Raw genomic sequence first — 15,448 nt, 5'->3', positions numbered from 1 at the left:
ATTGACAGAAGTCAATCGTCATGGTGCCCTGTGACCAGTGGGGTCCCCCAAGGCTCTGTCCTTGGACCCATATTGTTCAACATCTTCATTAATGATCAGGACATTGGAGTGGACTGGCTAAGTTTGCCAGTGACATCAAACTTTGGGGCAAAGCATCCACACCTGAAGACAGGAGGGTGATCCAGGCTGACCTGGACAGGCTCAGCAAAAGGGTGGACAAAAACCTGATGGTTTTTGAAACCACTGAAAACACTGAAAACACTGAAAAATGCAAACTTCTCCACCTTTGGAGGAAAAACCTGCAGCACCCTTATAGGCTTGGCAGTGCTACGCTGGCTAGCACTACGGAAGAAAGAGACTTGGGGGTCATCATTGACCACAAGATGAACATGAGCCTGCAATGCGATGCTGAGGCTAGTAAAGTGACCAAAATGCTGGCTTGCATCCATAGATGCTTCTCAAGCAAATCCCGGGACGTCATTTTCCCTTTGTACTCAGCCTTGGTGAGGCCGCAGCTGGAGTACTGCATCCAGTTTTGGGCTCCACAGTTCAGAAAGAATGTGGAGAAGCTTGAGAGAGTCCAGAGGAGAGCCATGCGCATGATCAGAGGTCAGGAAAACAGATCTTACAATGACAGGCTGAGAGCCATGGGACTCTTTAGCCTGGAAAAGCGTAGGCTCAGGGGTGATCTGATGGCCACCTATAAGTTTATCAGGGGTGACCACCAGGATCTGGGGGAACATTTGTTCACCAGAGCACCCAAAGGGATGACGAGGTTGAACGGTTATAAACTCCTGCAAGACAATTTCAGGCTGGACATAAGGAAGAATTTCTTTACTGTCCCAGCCCCCAAGTTCTGGAACAGCCTGCCATCGGAGGTGGTTCAAGCACCTACATTGAACACCTTCAAGAGCAAATTGGATGTTTATCTTGCTGGGATCCTATGACCCCAGCTGACTTCCTGCCCTTTGGGTGGGGGGCTGGACTCAATGATCTTCTGAGGTCCCTTCCAGCCCTGATGTCTATGAAATCTATGACAATGGCTGAAACCCTTATCTCACAAAGCATTAAAGGAAATGTACTTTGGGTAGCAATCCTGCATTGGGATGGAGGGGAAGTAGATGTCTTAATTGATCTTTTCTATCTCTGTAACTTATTTTATTTTCTGATTCATTCATTTTCAACAAAGGATTCAATAGCTAACTTAGATAAATACAATATTGTTTGAAAAACCATTCATATTTCAAATCTAATTATAGACTAAAAATTGCCAATTTATATTGGAAGTGGAGATTTCTGAGTGTACAGGAACAACAGTTACTTAAAATCCATATCCTGCTAGAACAATATTTAGTCAGATAGTGTCAGCTTCATCTAAGCTAAAAAATACTTTGGCCTTACAAGAAATAGTATTATTGCAAGTTTGAAGTAAGAAAAAATGTTATTGCCTCCAAGGTGGTATGCCATCTTAATAAGACTTATCTTCAAGACAAGAAAAAATGTACTTTTCAAATCCCATATGCATTATAAACCACCACTTACAAAACCTTTGTTCTAAAGTGCTGGCAATTTTACCTGGGGCAGACATTTTACTGCATTTAAAAGGTCTCCACAGAATACGAGTAAATCTACGGTGAACTGTAAAGCCCGATGGATATAATGAAATCTAAAGTTTTTGTTTTTCCAAGTTTTTGGTAGGCTTTTCTCTTCAGCATTAGAATGCAATTTCCATTTTGCCAGTTTAACATTGGTACATAGTGTGCAAAAATTGTGAAGAGAAAAATACCCAGTAAAGATAATAAGTGCGAGCTTATCTAAGAAAAGTGATTGAAAATATAACACTAGGACTGTTCAAATAGTTGGAAAATTGAAGTAAACTTACAGCATATCTAACAAGTCAGTTTGGGTCACGTGCCAGAAAGGCCATCTGGCATTCCCATTGCTAATGTGAACAGCTGCCACTACCTTTATTATATATTGATAAGGTCTGGTGGCTATTGAATCACTCTACCAAAAAGAGAATCACAGTAAAATAGGAAAGCCGAATGTAAGATGCTAATAAATACAATACAACGTATATGCTAAGGCAGATAACATTTCCAGGAGGCATATATGTTTCCCTCTAAAGCCGCATCCAGATGAGCACAGATGTTTGGTTCCGCAGGGACAACTAGCAGCAGGACACCTTGTGCCACTGCTAGTTATCCCTAGGGAATGCGTGTGCCACGTGCCCTCTGGCGCACAGCAGGCTACCTTGGGTGGGATGGGTGGGGGTTGGGGCCAGCAACTGGAGAGACATGGCTGCAGGTTTACTGGGTCCTGGGGGCTGGAGAAGCTGTAGCCACATTGCTCCTGCGGCTTGGAGCTTGGCTGGCAGCTGGCGTGTGGCTCTGGCTGGTCTGGTGCTGGTTTTGGATGATGTGTGCTGCCTCCATATGTGCCACAATGCTTTTTTTCTGCATGTTTTATTTTGATCCCTGGATTTCCAGGGGTCAACCCTCCTCCCTATGCTGCAGGTTAGCAGCATGGGAAGTGCTTGAATGTGCAGTGTGCAGCACCGCAGATGGAGTGCCGCATACTGCAGGGCCACACTCATCTGGATGTGGCCAAAGGGTACAAAGATTTCAATAACCCAGTACCAAACTTACAGCTAAATGAAGCAAAGCCAAAGTATGGAAACTTTTCTATGTAAAAATGCTCCAAAGCACAGCAAGCATGAAGAAATCCTTGGTTTCAGCACATTCAACACGGTTTATGACTGCAGAGAAGTTATAGTCTTAGGGTATATACAGATGATACATTTAGATTGACTTTTAACCAGGGTTAGGGGGATGTGGATGAGCAGTTGTACAGATGTACCAAGGGCTTAAATCACCCCCAAAATGATGTGCTTGACCTACGTTAGTTCACCTGAGTAGTTGCACTAACTTAACCTGAGATCCAGCTAACCTCATCTAAGAAAGGTAACCTGATTTCCCAAAGGGCTGTAGGGATGATCATGCTTTGGGCAGGGGGCTGGATGATCTCTGGAGGTCTCTTCCAGCCTTCTTTCTCTGTGATACTACACACACATTCGCAGTGGAGCCTCAGGGCTGGGAAAACGCAGCAGCTTGGCCCAGCCTTGGAGTTGTGCTATTCCCACCCCTGCCGTGACCCTGACTGGGCTATTTTTATCCCCCTGATCCTGCCTGCCCTTCCCCCCACCTCAAATTACTTATGCTGGTGTCCCCACACAGCTCCCAGGAGTGGGGAGCATTTATACATGCTGTGCCCAGTCTTTGTTCATGCAGCTTAAAATAAGCCGGGTGAGCATAGACCAGGTGGGGTGAACAACTATATGCTTCTTCAAAAACAAATCTCTGTATTGCAGGCCTCTAACTCAATCTGGAAACTCGTATGAAAGCTGCATGTTGATTTTTACAGTCAGCTAACTCAGAGATAAAAACACAACTTTTCTCCTTATGAAAGTAAGGGAGTTTGGCTTCTTGAATTAGGATCCCAGGGGATTTATTATCGAAAGGGGCAGTCTTAACTCTGAAAGGAAAAGTCTTGTGATTGAGCTGGGGACAGTGTGTGCGGAGCTGTTTCCCCCCCCGAAGTTTACCCCGTGGAATCCAGATCAAATCGACTCTATGCAAAGCTGCTATTTCAATGACTTGGGAAAAGCATGATGCCTCTAAAGCTTCCCTTTCTCCCTTACCAGCGATTTCCCTGGCTGGTATTTGTATGCCTTCCAGTCCTTCTGCACCTAGGAGAAGAGGCTATTATTATGCCTCTAAATGTGTAATCTCATGCAATAAAACCCCCACCATTAATGCAAGGTTAAGTATCAGATTTTTAAACCTATCAAGGTCAGGGAAGTAAGGAAATAAAATTGTCAATGCAATTTGGCTTGGAAATTTAATATATAAAACACAGTTTACAGCTGTGTATGGTAGCGCAGCAGTATTTGTCCTGACGGTATGAAAAATATGTTTATAATGAGTTAACTGGCTCTTTGGATGATCAATAGTCAGAGGAAATCAATACAAAATTCAGACAGGAGCACACAATATGGAATGTGTGGTTCCTTGAGGCTAGGCAATCGACAATTACGTCTCCCTACAAAACCACTCCATTCTACTTCCCAGAAGTTTGAATTTATAAGACTCTACACTGAAATGTAAAACATATGCCCTAAAATGGCATCTCCTTCATTTTCTAGGTAGAAGGAAAAAACCTTTTAACAAACTTCTTGGTTATTAGTTCCAGCCTTGAGGCAGATGACTTCTGCTGGGATTTTCTATATAGTCATAAACAAATTTGCAGAAGTACCATTTGTGAATACTTGCAAAATAGAGCTCAGGCCCCCATTTATTTATTTTTTGGGGGTGGAAGATGGCAGCTTGGGTTTTGCAGTATTTATAAGGTATCTGCAGGAAAGCTGCAATGAAATGGGAAGGAAAGAAAACAAAGATAATATTATTCCTGGCTTATGTGGAGTCCAAATTAAATTCCACTCTCTCAGGATCCTGCCTGTTTATTTAGCCACGTTAGATTATTTTTTAAAACTTGGCTTTCATAGTCTAGCATGCTACCTCTCTGACAGTGTATCCTGTGTGATTTACTTGTTCTGTAACTGATGGGGAACCATTCTATGATACTTTCATATGGAAGATGTTTTACAGTAATTTTTGGTTACCTTTCTGTTGATACAGAGGGGCTGAATGCAGGGATGTGAGTAGCTCCCCTCTGCCAAAGTTTTTTGTACTTTGCCTTAAAACTTTTTTCTCTGCCTCTGGTGAATTTTTAGTTTTTTCTTAGGTCTAACATACATGGGGAAAAATTTCCACAAAGCTTGTTCAAATAAATTAGTTTAGAAGCCAATCAGAGTCAAATCATAGATTGGGCATTGGATATTTGCGCCACATTGAATCTATTTTTCTGTGGTGGTTTTCCACGTGCTTTAAAACCAATTAGAATTTAGGGTGAATTTTCCTGAGTTTGAATTGATTCCCCAGGGTGAATTCCCCTAGAATGGAGGTCATCAACCTTTTAGGAGCTGTAGCCTGAAATAATGTAACTCCAAGGTGGGGCCATGCTACCACAGTGCTACAGATGCAAATGTGTATGTGACCCTGACACCACTGAGAGCCACAGAATCCCCACTGCTGCTGAAATACTGCTGATATCTGGGCTTCTCAGGCTGGCTGAAATCAAGTCTGGTGGGCCATATCCAGTCCATAGGCCATTGGTTGCCAAATAGTACCTTAGAACTACCAGTTGTCAGACAGAAACCAGATATTAAATGTTGCATCTCTTCTGGACCATCAGAGCAGGAGAGACTTGGTTGAAGTCTTGCAGGTAGATCTCTGGCTCACTGTCTTGTAACTGCTCCTGACAAATGGCATGTCTGCCCAGGGATTTATGTTACTGGATTGCCAGCTAACTTGCAGTAGTTACCATGAGGCTGTGCAGGAAACTAGGCTGAGCTCAGTTAGGCTCCGGAGCAGTGAGAGACGCGCGGGTGAAGCCTGCTGCACCGCCGCTCCCCCGAAGCCCCCCAGACACCCCCTCAGCAGCCGCAGAGCCCCCTGCCGACCCCCAGTACAGCTGGAGGTAAGCATGCTCATGGTGGGAAGGGGTTAACTCCTCGCTCCCTGGGAGGAGGCCGACTGCGTGGAGCCGGGTCGGGTCAAGCCCCCGCCCAGGCCCCTACTTGGCCCAGCCCCCCAGGGAGAGAGAAGAGAAGGAGTGGGGTACTCACCAGTCCCCCTCCTGTAGGGCAGGGCCCCCAAATCCGGAGCAGGCCCCCCCAAACCTGTGAAACCAGCTTTCCCCGATGGCAGGCCCACTGCGCATGCGCGCAGTTTAAAAGGGCCCACCAAACAGGGGAAAAAAGCTTAGTTAGGCTCCGGAGTGGTGAGAGACATGTGGGTGAAGCCCACTGTGCTCCCGCTCCCCCGAAGCCCCCTCAGACACCCCCTCAGCAGCCGCAGAGCCCCCTGCCAACCCCCAGCACAGCCGGAGGTAAGTGGGCTCGTGGTGGGAAGGGGTTAACTCCTCGTTCCCTGGGAGGAGGCCGGCTGTGTGGAGCTGGGCCGGGTCAAGCCCCCGCCCAGGACGCTACTTGGCCCAGCCCCCCAGGGAGCCACGCGACCAGGCTGCGTAAACAAGCGCTTGAATTGGCGCAGAGTTCGCGCAGGAGAGGGCGTGGGAGGGCACGAGACCCTGCCCGCGACCCCCCCAGAGTAGTCAGCCCCAGTCGTAGCCAGCCTACCAGAGGCATGACACGGATGGGCACGTGCTGCACCCTGAGGGTCCCCTCAGGCTCTGCGGCCGCCCCATCACGCACGTCAGAGACGGCCACCCAGACGGAGCCCATGGTTCCAGGCTCCACGCAGACGGAGACCCTGGCTCTTGGCTGTGGGGGCTGCCTGTCCCTTTTTCAGGCTCTGGGGCCGGGGAGCATGGCCACCTCCCCTTGCAGGGTCTGCTCCCTACTGGGGTCTCTGGCGCGCCAGCTGGAGGAGCTCCAGGCCACAGTCCAGAGACTGCGTGCCATCAGGGACTGCGAGCAGGAGATAGACTCCTACTGCCAGGCCCTTCTCCCCCGGGAGCCGCAGGGTAGAGCACCGTCTCCCTCCAGGACTAAGGAGGACTCTGGGACCTCCTGCTCTGCCCAGTCAGGGGCATGGACCAAGGTGGTCAAGGGCCCGAAGGCCCGTTGCACCAAGGCCCCTCCCTCGCCAGAGCTTAGCAACAGGTTCGCACCTCTTGCAGCCCCAGCAGAGCCTGCTCAGTTGCCAGCTCCCGCAGGCAACCCAGGCTCAACCACAGCTACTGCCCCCGCTCTCCCCAAGACAAAACGAAAGGTGTTTGTTGTAGGAGACTCCATCCTGCAGGGCACTGAGGGGGCAATCTGCCACCCCGACCCCTTAGCCCAGGAAGTCTGCTGCTTCCCGGGGGCCCGCATCCGAGACATTGCGGAGAGGATCCCACAGCTCCTCCGGCCCACAGACCACTACCCCATGCTCCTTATTCATGTGCTCACGAATGACATGGCTCGGAGCACCCCCAGCCAGGTCATGAGGTGCTATAGGGAGTTGGGAGTGGGGCTTAGGGGTCTGGGAGCTCAGGTGGTCGATCCTCTCAGTCTCGGGCTATGGGGGGAGGAGGGAGAGGAGGATCCACACAGTGAACCAAAGACTGCGGAGCTGGTGTCATCAGGAAGGCTTTGGCTTCCATGACCACAGCCCGCTCTTTGGAGAGAGAGGCAGCGAGCTGCTGGGAAGAGATGGCCTCCACCTCTCTCCCCCGGGGAGGAGGCTCTTCTCAGCTAGGCTGGCTGACCTGCTCCACTGGGCTTTAAACTAAGCCCACTGGGGGATGGGGGGACTACTGCCACTGCTGGCCCGCTGAGCAACCCTTGCAAAGCCAGCAGACCAAGGCACTTAAGGGAGCCCACCCCTGCCCCAGCCCTGGCACAATCTGTGGGCAAGGCAAGAGCCCCCAAGGCCACACTTGCCTGCCTGTACACTAATGCCAGGAGCCTGGCCAACAAGCAGGGCGAGCTCATCCTCCTGCTCAGTGCAAAGAATTATGAGGTCATTGGGATAATGGAGACCTCGTGGGACTCCACCCATGACTGGACCACGGGTATAGAGGGCTATACCCTGTACAGACGGGATCGTGTTGACAAAAGGGGCGGGGGTGTAGCTCTTTATGTGAAGGAAAGCTACATGTCCCTGCAAGCTGATGTTGGCGACTGGCATGGACAGCTAGAGACCCTCTGGGTAAAAATTCATGGGGAATACGGCACTGGGGACAAAACGGTGGGAGTCTACTACAGACCTCCCACTCAAAGTCCTGAGCTTGACCAGGAGTTCGCCCGGGAACTGACTGAGACCGCTTGCTCCAGGACCTTGGTTGTCATGGGTGACTTCAATTACCCGGACATCTCGTGGGAAGATCACTCAGCAAAATCCGATCAGTCGCAAAGCCTTCTCTTGTGCGTGGATGACCTCTACCTGACTCAAGAAGTCTATGGGCCAACGAGGGGCAAAGTGCTGCTCGACCTGGTACTGGCTATGGGGGACGACCTAATCGGCGACCTAGTCATCGATGGGAAGCTGGGTGACAGCAACCACGAGCTCATCACCTTCACCATCCACCGTAAAGCTGGAAAGTCAGTCAGCAACACATAAGTCTTTGACTTCAGAAAAGCCGACTTTGAAAAGTCAGGAAAAAGCTCAAGAGGCTTGTCAGTCAGGCCCTCAGGGACCATGACCCAAGGGAGATGGGAGTTCAGGAAGAGTGGTTGTTTCTCAAGGAAGCGATCCTCAATGCACAAGCCAAATCTATTCCAACACGGAAGAAAGGCAGCAAGAAGGCACAGCAGCCCTCCTGGCTCTCCAGGGACCTAGCGGACCTCCTGCGGCTAAAAAGGAAAGCCTACAAAGGATGGAGGACGGGATTCACCTCCAAGAAGGATTATTCTGCGCTTGTCCGGTCCTGCAGGGAGCAAACCAGGAAAGCCAAGGCTGCAACTGAACTCCAACTAGCTTCAAGCATCAAGGACAACAAAAAGTCCTTTTTCAGATACGTGGGGAGCCAGAGGAAAAGCAAGGGCAATGTTGGACCCCTGCTAAACCAGATGGGACAACTGACAACTGACGCCCAGGAAAAAGCCAACCTATTAAATAGGTACTTTGCGTCAGTCTTTCATCAGTCCCCTGGGACGCCCATGCCTGCTATGGGACAGGGGATCCGGGTGTTGGGGATCCCCTAACCTCCATAAATGCTGACCTCATGAAGGAACACCTTGAGAAGCTGGATACCTTCAAGTCAGCCGGCCCTGACAATCTGCACCCCAGGGTACTCAAGGAGCTGGCGAGCGTCATAGCCCAACCCCTGGCACGGATCTTTGAAAACTTCTGGCGCTATGGTGTAGTGCCCGAAGACTGGAAGAAGGCCAATGTGGTGCCGATCTTCAAGAAAGGGAGGAGAGTGGATCTGGCTAACTACAGGCCCATTAGCCTGACTTGTATCCTGGGGAAGATCTTAGAAAAGTTTATTAAGGAGGCCATCCTTGAGGGACTGGCCCAGGCTAACATCCTAAGGGATAGCCAGCATGGGTTTGTTGCGGGTAGGTCTTGTTTGACCAATCTCATTTCCTTCTATGACCAGGTGACCTATCACCTGGATGAGGGAGAAGAGATTGATGTCATATATCTTGACTTCAAAAAAGCTTTTGATCTGGTATCCCATGATCACCTCTTGGCCAAACTGCCCAGTTGTGGGCTTGGCTCCACCACGATCCGCTGGCTGGGAAACTGGCTCCGTGGTCGGACCCAGAGGGTTGTAATCGATGGCAGTCACTCATCGTGGTGCCCTGTGACCGGTGGGGTCCCTCAAGGCTCTGTCCTGGGACCCATCCTGTTCAACATCTTCATTAAAAATGTGGACATTGGAGTCAGGAGTGGACTGGCCAAGTTCGCTGATGACACCAAACTTTGGGGCAAAGCATCCATGCCAGAAGATAGGCGGGTGATCCAGGCTGACCTGGACAAGCTCAGCAAATGGGTAGATGAGAACCTGATGGTGTTTAACACCGAAAAATGCAAGGTTCTCCACCTTGGGAGGGAAAACCTGCAGCTTCCTTATAGGCTCGGCAGTGCTACGTTGGATAGCACTACAGAAGAAAGAGACTTGGGGGTCATCATTGACCACAAGATGAACATGAGCCTGCAATGCGATGCTGAGGCTAGTAAAGCGACCAAAACGCTGGCTTGCATCCATAGATGCTTCTCGAGCAAATCCCAGGACGTCATTCTCCCCTTGTACTCGGCCTTGGTGAGGCCGCAGCTGGAGTACTGCGTCCAGTTTTGGGCTCCACAATTCAAAAAGGATGTGGAGAAGCTTGAGAGAGTCCAGAGGAGAGCCACGTGCATGATCAGAGGTCAGGAAAACAGATCTTACGATGATAGGCTGAGAGCCATGGGACTCGTTAGCCTGGAAAAACGCAGGCTTGGGGTGGTCTGATGGCCACCTATAAGTTTATCAGGGGTGACCACCAGGATCTGGGGGATCGTTTGTTCACCAGAGAGCCCCAAGTGATGATTAGGTCGAATGGTCACAAACTCCTGCAAGACCGCTTCAGGCTGGACATAAGGAAGAATTTCTTTACTGTCCGAGCCCCCAAGGTCTGGAACAGTCTGCCAGCGGAGGTGGTTCAAGCACCTACATTGAACACCTTCAAGAGCAAATTGGATGCTTATCTTGCTGGGATCCTTTGGGCAGGGGGCTGGACTCGATAATCTCTCAAGGTCGCTTCCAGCCCTGATGTCTATGAAATCTATCTAAATGTTTGCTCCAGAGCAGAGGTTTGTAGTTTTGCAGTTGCAATGATTGAAGGGAATTCTTGCTAGATAAGTATGATTATGTGCCAGACAGGACTATCTGCTGCTGTATTGCAGCTCTCAAGTCAAGAAACAAAAAATAAAGCCTATTTCACTATAAGAAGTTTCTGCTCCATGTGTTACCTGCAGGCAAAGTCAATCCATAGTCACTGAATTAAGACACTAAATAGCTCCTTAATAGGCTAAAAACCCCATGATGATCATCTGAGAAAAGGGCATGGATTTTTCTTTAAGAGGTCCCAGGAGCTGCCAAAGGTGGCTCAATTGATTGTTGTCTTTTACTGTTTATGAAGCAATTAAATATTAGGGCACTAAAGGCCATGTGTAGACTAAACGAGGGGCATGACACTGTAAGGTGGGTTAAATGGTTCTTCACCGCTTTAATGGTGTTGCTGTTTGCATGTGTTGGTGGTATATTGCGCAGTAATTCCAGCCACTGTAGCAAATTCGGTGGTGTAATGTGCCTTAAATGACGTGGGGGCCAGCAAACTAAAACTCCATTGAGGAGTTTTAGCTTGCTGCTCTACAGCCATGGAGTAAAGCACTGGGCTCTGTGCAACTCAGGGGCTCTGCAGGAAGCCCTGCAGCATCCTGGGAAGGCAGGATCTGCCCAAGGAAAAAAGCGGTGAGCCTGATGGGTTTTTTTTTTTTCCACTGGAGCCTGCCTGCATGAGTTGTGTGGGGGCCCAGTGCTTCCCTCCATGGCTACAGTGCCGCCCAGGACCACCTGAGCCGGGTGCCTGCAGGCAGGTGCTGCCTGGGGGGAGGGGCATCTAATATCTGGTATAGTTATGTTTCCTATTCAGTATCTATTGTTACTGTTGCTGTTATAAATAATTGGGTGTATTAATTCTTTATAATGGGTTCTGTAAGGATGTCTTTATTAGCTGATCCACTTGTGGTATAAACTTGCTGGGTTGACTGTCCTAAAATTTGCCTCTCTTCCAGGCCTGAGGCACAGGTACTTACCCGAATGCCCTCCCTAGCACCGACTTCCTCCAGCTAACAGAGCTTTATTTGTATATTTGTATTTATATCTATAATAATATCTATCTTAAAGAGTTTTGTGTGTGTGTATGTGTATGTGTGTGTACATATATATATATATATATATATATATATATATATATATATATATATATATATATATGTTGGTAACTCAATAAATTGTATATAGTTAAGAACATTGGGCTTGGGCTAACTCTATAAAGGAAAGAGGGATCTGCTCAAAATTCTGGCATCCCCCTCCTACCTACCCATCCCATCTGGTTGAGAATAGGGCACACCCTTGGGTGTACCCGGGTTACACTTTTTTGAAAAGTTTCAGTTCTTGTTACTTGTGCACAGTGACAGGGGACTGGTAGGTCCTCCAGAACCCCAGTGTCCCCTCCCCCCCAAACAACACCCAGTGGGGAGGGAGGGAGAGCAGAGTGGGCAGTCTGGGAGGCTGACTGTGCAGTTGCTGGGACCCTTTCCCTAGTTTCAGCCACTCCTGGGGAACTGCTGTTGTTGCTTGTGTTGGGGTCTCCAACCCCAATATCCTCTACCTCTGCTTTAGGCAGGTAGGGTAGCAAAGAGGTAGAGATGACTGGGACTGGAGCCTTTGAATCCCAGCTGTGGTAAGTTGGAGAGCCCCCACTGCTGCCCTCCAAGAGAAATCCTTTGCCCCCGGTAGCATCCCTTGGCTGGAGAGCTGTGGCTGCATGTAGCTGCAGCAGTTTTGAAGTGCTCTAGCTAGGGGATCATAGAGAAGTAGGGCTGGAAGGGACCTCCAGAGTCACCTAACCTAGGCCCCTGCCTGAGACAGGATCACCCTGATTCAAACCACGCTATACTAATCCATTGTCAAAATCTCTTTGCAAACCTACACAGTCAACTCTGACAAAACACGAGACATAAAAACCTAATCTGCTAGGGGTAAAGCAGGGGCATCTGCTTTATCCTGTAGCTGTAAAGGTTGTTAATATATACTTACAAAACCTCAGAAAGAGGGGCACGAGCCCATGACAAAGGAAAGCAACCCCAGCCCTCCAGTCCTTATGAATCTGAACATGACATGAAATGTCTTGTAGACCCCAAATATGGCAGTTGCTTTGAGCCTGAGCAGAGGGGAAGATCCACCAGCCAGGAACCTCTGGGCTTAAAGTCCCAGCAGGAGCACTGGCACCACGCCGTCAAAATCCCCATCCTTGGCTGCAGCCAATAGCCAATGCCTCTGAGGAAGGGGGGGCATGGGATGGAAATCCCTCCCAACCTATGTGGCAACCAGCATAGTGATGCCATAGTGACTGTACATTAATTGTCCAATTGAAACAATTCCTCGCTGAAATATTTGCAAAGCCGTTTCACCTGAAAATGTTAAAAAAAATCCCCACCTTGAACGACTGAGCAATTCAGTGCTTTGCCTGAGGTTTAGGCCATGAACCAAGCTAATAGCTGACTTGGGATGAGAACGCCTTGTTTCCTGTCTTCCATGCCTAAACACTAAATTCTGGCTTTTTGATGGGGACATCCATGGTCTTGGAACCATATGAAGTCACCCACGATGGCATTTTCCTATTTCGTACAACATGCCCTATTATCCTCCTCTAAAATGAATGAGTTTTATCCATATTACATGACCACTGAGAAAACAGACTGGAGTGAGTTCTAATTGTAGAGCAGCACATATTAGCAGAGTCAATGACTTTTAGATGTAATGTGTTGGTGCAACTGCAATTTTTATTGTTAGAAGATTACTATTATGTGGGAAAACCTCTGCCTACAGAAGGCCAAACACAATAATGTATCACACTTAAAAGAGTATTTCACAAAAGACAGCTTACTTCAGCGGAGTTTTGAGAGGCTGATCTCTCAAAAATAAATGGTTATTAAAGTGAAATATTAGGTTACATGTAATATTACTTAGCTTCTTGCATAAGAATGCTGAAATGATGTTATTGGTAAAGTTAGTAAGTGCAGTAAAGACAAAATTAATATAACAGCCAGAAAGATATGACAGCTTATGGAAAATCCATTTATTACCTTAAAGGGCTTGTTCATAATTGTAACTGCTTTCCCTAGAGTGGTGGAAGAACGTGTCATAGCCTGTATTTTCCTTAAGCAGCAGTAGCTGTAATACATTTTCATAGTTGCTTTATCTTCAAAAACCTTACATTCCATAATAAAATAAAATAACCTTGGTAAAAATTAAATTTATTTGCATTTTCTTATTTATTTGTTTATGCTCAGAAAACCTGTTTATCAAAACCAAAAAGACTGGATTTTCTACGCTTACTACTTATAGTGAATAGTAACAGTGGCGTTATTGCTGGGTACCATGGCATCTTTAATACATCTTACCTACTCTGCTCTGTACTCCCAGGTGTCCATGTACCAGTATACAGAACTTCTCAGTTAGGTATGGTGCATTCACTGCTTCATAAATGGCCTTCTTAAATTTGAGTCCTAGCTGATGATCTAGTGGCATATTTAAAAGGATTGAACACTGTACATACACTTAACTAGAATCTTGTGAAGCAGGAGTCCTCAAATTGCTAGTGTGGATGGAGTTGAACCACTGTTCACAGCAACAAAGAGACAAAGTAAACCGATCCTTTTCCTGCTCTTGCCTCCTCTTATTTTAAAAAACACAATATACTATGATAACAGCAAACTATAGTCTGCTGACTTGCAACCTTTTGGGGTTATTACTGTATATTTTAAAGAAAATTATCGTTTTCTTCTGTAGGGTTAAGGATAGGTTTCCAATTCCCAGGGTACTTCAAGTAGGTGAAAAAGCTGGGAAGGGTTTATGAATACTATAGTTCAGAGGAGGCCTTGTATTTGTGCTAATGGATTGTATTGCATCTAAAATACATGCTTGGGTAAAAAAGGTTCAACCTGAACGTTTTACACAATTATAGCAGTGAGCGAGGGCTCTTAGTACTGCATTTCAGGTCTAATGGTGACAGTTCCGTGTGTGTTTTGTGCATGCTACCCAGTTCACAGGGTTAAAAATGCCCTGAAACATTTGATCTGAATTTTTTTTTGATTCATTAAAAATTATGGGAAAAAAAATGGTTTTAGGTAAGCCCAAAACAATTTTTAAAATGTTTTAAATTGCCATATAACCATAATGTCAATTATTTGCACAACTCTCATCCAATGAGACAGCCAGTTTGCTTCCTCAAGTGAAGACGATATAGTTGGCACAGGTGGTGTTTGCAAAGGAGTAAAATGTGTTCAGATTTTATTCTGAGAATCATAAAGTAAGATAAATATACTGTATGATATGAAACCTGTATTAAATTCAATAATTCTTGTTAATTGAGTCACCATATAAAAGCAACGTTGAATTTTATCTTAGTATGACAATTGGCCGTTCACTGCTGGGTACTTACGATAGCAACACAGACCATCGGTTCTACCTTTTGCTCCTAACATAGTTTATAATATTGCTAATATTAAAAAGTTTTCATTAACATAGCTTTTACAAATTTTAATACGATAAATTTTATGTATATATAGTAATATTACCTCTTTAAGGATTTTTTAATGTAACATCTAGTATGTGAAGTTCAATTAAAGAAAACTGTAAAAGTTGCATGGTTTACAAACCTCATAAAATTCCCCACTAATAAGGATTTTCTGTGCCCCAGCAATTGGCTGTGGCAGTTGTAAAATTGATTTTTTTAAAGAAAAAAATCTGTCAAGTATACTAGCTAATTGGAAAACCATGCTTTTGATATAATGTGCCTTTAAAGTGGTCAAGACAGCAGATGGCCTCTAAAGCAAATTAAAAGCTAACAAGCCCAGTTTGTGTGGGGCTGACAGCAGCACTTAAAATGCAAAAGATAAATGGGTATCATTCTTCTCCTCTGATGCTTTCCAGATATCACATTCTGCATTTTTATTTTTAAATGAAACCTGCAGGCGCTGAAGTCCATGCCAGCCTTCATCTACAACTTACTTTCCCTTCCTCTTATCCCCTTTATATTTGCCAGAAGCAGATATTTTCAGTCTTTTTTCATGTAACAGCAACGGTAAGTTGCATGCTTCTTTATCAG

This window comes from Crocodylus siamensis, chromosome 4 (genome assembly GCF_052110815.1).
Source record: "Crocodylus siamensis isolate JL-2025a chromosome 4, ASM5211081v1, whole genome shotgun sequence".
NCBI classification, from domain to species: Eukaryota; Metazoa; Chordata; order Crocodylia; family Crocodylidae; genus Crocodylus; species Crocodylus siamensis.
Note: the sequence above shows the minus strand (reverse complement) of the source record.